This window comes from Mustela lutreola, chromosome 3 (assembly GCF_030435805.1).
Source record: "Mustela lutreola isolate mMusLut2 chromosome 3, mMusLut2.pri, whole genome shotgun sequence".
NCBI classification, from domain to species: Eukaryota; Metazoa; Chordata; class Mammalia; order Carnivora; family Mustelidae; genus Mustela; species Mustela lutreola.
In genome coordinates, this window is record NC_081292.1 from 86,263,532 (window position 1) to 86,268,520 (window position 4,989).

The window sequence follows — 4,989 nt, forward strand, 5'->3', positions numbered from 1 at the left end:
ACATGAAAAAGTGCTCCATATCACTCGGCATCAGGGAAATACAAATCAAAACCACAATGAGATATCACCTCACACCAGTCAGAATGGCTAAAATCAACAAGTCAGGAAATGACAGATGCTGGCGAGGATGCGGAGAAAGGGGAACCCTCCTACACTGTTGGTGGGAATGCAAGCTGGTGCAGCCACTCTGGAAAACAGCATGGAGGTTCCTCAAAATGTTGAAAATAGAACTGCCCTATGACCCAGCAATTGCACTATTGGGTATTTACCCTAAAGATACAAATGTAGTGATCCAAAGGGGCACATGCACCCGAATGTTTATAGCAGCAATGTCCACAATAGCCAAACTATGGAAAGAACCTAGATGTCCATCAACAGATGAATGGATCAAGAAGATGTGGTATATATACACAATGGAATACTATGCAGCCATCAAAAGAAATGAAATCTTGCCATTTGCAACAACATGGATGGAACTAGAGCGTATCATGCTTAGCGAAATAAGTCAAGCAGAGAAAGACAACTATCATATGATCTCCCTGATATGAGGAAGTGGTGATACAACATGGAGGCTTAAGTGGGTAGAAGAAGAATAAATGAAACAAGATGGGATTGGGAGGGAGACAAACCATAAGTGACTCTTAATCTCACAAAACAAACTGAGGGTTGCCGGGGGGAGGGGGTTTGGGAGAAGGGGGTGGGATTATGGACATTGGGGAGGGTATGTGATTTGGTGAGTGCTGTGAAGTGTGTAAACCTGGTGATTCACAGACCTGTACCCCTGGGGATAAAAATATATGTTTATAAAAAATAAAAAATTAAAAAAAAAACATAAAAAAAATACCTTTTTACCTCACTACTATGGTTCTGGACATGTCCACCTCCATACACCCAAAGCATTTGCGTGCTGCTGGTCCTTAAGACACCAGAGGAGAAGCACCTAGCATCAAAGAGTCATTAGGGTGAGGCTCATACTTTAGCAGCAGGTTTCGTGGGGAGGGATGGCTCCTACTGTGGCTAAATTTCAGGTTAGTGCTTGGAACCCTCTGGTCCTGCAGCACATAAGGGGTACAGGCCCAGTTGTTTCCTTCCATGGTCCTTAAGGACGAGTGAAGCGTGGGTTCAGGAGTCATTTCCTGGTGCCCTTAAAAAAGGGTTCTGCCACAGTCAGATCCACAGTCCAGGCTATGTTTTGAATTAGGGTCTGGTAATTGTTAGGAGACTCCACAAATGGGGCATGGACACCTGCCCTGCAGCCTGAGTAGAGGGTGAGCCTTAGTGTGTAACTCAGGATTAGGGTGGTGGTGGTGGGGTCCCCATTGTAGGGTCATCTTGGGATCATCGTTCAGGTTTGCGCTGGAAACATACCAACGGCTTCGCTCTGGCACTCGCCCGTGGCTGCCTCGCTTCTGTACTCCTGGAGAACTCATTCCACAGCAGGCCCGTATTACAAATCCCTTCAATCCTCAGACTCAGTGTTCAGGTCCTTGAAGGGCCAGAGCCAAGCTAATGGTTAAGAGTGAGAACCCGGGAGGTAGAAGGCACCTCACTTATCGCCCTCGGTGCACAAGGACGACAAGACGCCCCAGTTCAGATGCATCTTCTCTCTATTTCCGCAAGTCTACACACTTATATACGCTTACATGACCAATCAGCGAGCAGGGTACAGGAGGGAGTAAATCAGGCTGTGCACCTAAACGAACAACTTCGCTAGCAACCAATGCTGTTTACTTCCTCTTTGGGCATTCCGCTTAGTCTCACGAGGCAATCCTAACCTGGCAACTAGCCAGGCGCCATCTTTTAATGGCGGAGGCTGCCCTGGCCAGGGGCCTGCCTCCAACATCTCCCCCTTTTTTCTTTTATGGCAGGGATCGTGCCTGTCTTAGGTTGTCAGTGGCGGGGAATATCCTTACCTGTCATCAGACGGCAGATATCAATGATCTGCGTCCTGTCTTAGGTTGGTATATTTCCCCCACCAATCTTACCCGTCGGTGACTACCGATCCAGCATACTTAGCCACACTTGGGGGGATGTTCCAGCCTTGATGGCTAACAAGGCCTGCACCATGGCTTGCTGTTGCCTATGTTGCTGTCGCCTCCAAATTTGCAGTTTCTTTACTAGCAAAATCAAGCCCACTACGAGGATTATCATCAGACCAATTACGCTAGCCCATTGTTTCGTAAAGGTTAACACATCTTGCAATGTTTTGATTATCTCTGGGAGAGTTGCAAGCTCAACTCTGGTGTTATTTATCCTTGTTATGCCTAGTAGCTAGTAGCAGGTGCTGAGTATAGTTTTGGAATTCTGCGGACTAATTCCCCCGCAAGTATTGGGAGAGCTGTCGGGAGACATTCTGTAAGTCACTCATATTAGTATAGGCTATGGGAGTTACACAAATTGCTGGGAAGGGTACTATACATCCCAGTCCCAATAGGGCCCCCATATGTCCACTTGTTCTTGAACCAAATCCACTCTCTGGTTGCTATCAGGATTCCTGCTTGCAGATGTGCATTGATCTAAGTCTGTGTTTGAAGGGCAGCCGCCGTTCCTTCTGCAAGGGTGTTCACAGCTTCCGCAGTGGGTATAGTTGCAGCAAGCGAGACTGCTGCTGCCGTGGCAGCTGCTGTAGATATAGCCAATGCTGTCACAATGGTGGCTGTGATACCAAAATCTCTCTTCTTTCTGGATAGCGCCACCGGTAAATTGTCCTCTGGAATGGAAACTGGGATAGGAACATGGGTAGGGATACGCATAATCACAGCCAGCTTGAAGGCCGTGACATTCCAGCACTGGGAAAGATAGCAATTCTTAGTGCAATTCAATGTATCATTCAGCTCGCTAGCATTTGTTATGAGGGAAAGGAACGGTGGCGAGACCCATATGGGAGTGGGCTGATAAGTAATATTATTGGGACAAGACACATTAACTGTTGTCTCAAAGGTACTAGAGTCATTTTGTTTATAAGAACAGTTGAGGAATTTGCCACCATTTAACATGGACACTGCTGAGATATCAGTACATGCTCCTAGCAGGTTACAGACCTGCCATGCACCAAAGGGAGAGGAGGGAATATGAGAGAAAGAGATATAGCCATGCTTTAACCACTGCTCATAGCTCTCTGGCTTGAGTCTGCCGCAGGAGGTGTAGCATCCCCAGAGTTATCATCAGCATCTTCAGCATCATGACTGGTGTTTGGAGGCAAGGCTGCACGCACCAGCCGCTCTGGGATCCAAATTGGAGCCTCCTTTTCCTGTGGAAAAACACATACAGACCCCCTACTCCATACTAACACTGGATCTGGTCCATTCCACTTTCCTGTGAGGATGTCCTTCCAAAGTACTAAAGGCTTAGGGGAAGCAGCAGCATCACTTGCACGTCTGTCTGCAGCTAATTTACCCGTTTTGTCCAACGTTAAAAAATTCAAAATAAAGAGAATGGTGTTGAGCTTATCTTTAGGGGACCTGAAGGTGTCCCCTATTCCCCCTTTTTGTTTATAAAGCGCATTTTTTATTGTAAGATGCGCACGCTCCACAACACCCTGTCCTTGTGGGTTATAGGGTATTCCATGTATCAAGTGAATGTCAAGTTGTTGTAGGAAGGCTTTAAAGGGTTGTGAGGTGTAGGCTGGGCCATTATCTGTCTTTAACTGGCGTGGCTTTCCCCATGCCGCAAAAGCCTGTAGGCAATGGGTGATAACATCTCTGGATTTTTCCCCCCCGTATGCACTGAGGTGAAAATTATTCCAGAGCAGGTATCTACAGAGACATGAACATATCTTAACTTTCCAAATTCTGAAACATATGTGACATCCATATGCCATATATGATTAGGTAACAAACCCTTAGGATTAACTCCCAAGGACGGTGCAGGTAGTAAGATCACACAATTTCTGCAGGAGACTACTATGTCCCGTGCCTGTGCTTTTGTTCTGTTAAATTTGAGGCAAAGAGTTAAAGCATTCACATGGAACAGCTTATGATAATGTCTTGCCTGTTGCACCGGGTCCTCAATGGCAAAGACAAATTCTCCTCTGGTTAAGGAGTCTGCTAACGGATTACCTTTTGTCAGGGGGCCTGGTAAGGTTGTATGAGCTCCTGTGTGGCCAATATAAAATGGAGCCTTCCTGTCCCAAACTAATGTTTGGATTTCTTGTAATGCCTCAGAGATAGTAGACCTGGCATTAATAGAACCCACATTTTCAATGATAGAGACAGCTTGCACCACATATCTACTATCTGATAAAAGGTTGAAGGGTTCTTGATGAAACATTTGAAATGCTTTTATCACTGTGAGCAGCTTGGTTTCTTGGGGAGAGGGGCTTTGAATTAGGAAGGTCCAACTCTCTTCTTTGGTAACTATAGCTCCTACAGGTGTCCTGGCTTCTTGCAGTAATAGCAAACTCCAGGAGTACCCCTATGTTTATATTGTTGAGCTCCCTGTAATCCTTGTAAACCTTGAGTGATAGCTGCAGCCATAACCTGCCCTTGAATAACACTGTCGTTGATATCCCTGCAAACTTTAATATATGTACTCAAGTCTTTGCTTTTCCAAGGTCTGATGGCTTCTTTACACCATTTATTAGCCTGATCATAAGCCAGCTGTTTTATCAATGGCATGGCTGTCTCTACCTCCCAAATATTCGACCAGCTGTTTGCATCAGCCTCGCTACAAAATCAGCATATGCTTCATTTGGTCCTTGTATTACCTTAGACAGCTGACCCTGTAAATCCCCACTGCTTTGAATTGTCTTCCATGCTTTAGTGGCCGCGGCGGCTATTTGCAGATACACCGCAGGGTTGTATTGTATTTGGGCCTGCTTTCCCATGTACGGTCCTATTCCCATTAACATTTCTAGGTCCCACTGAGGATTTCCAGCCGCTGCATTATGGCGGGCAGTGTCCTGTGAGTATTCTTGCCAGGCTGTTTTCCATACTAGATATTGCCTTCCTGACAAGGTTGCGCGGGCTAGGTTACCTCAGTCTTCAGGGA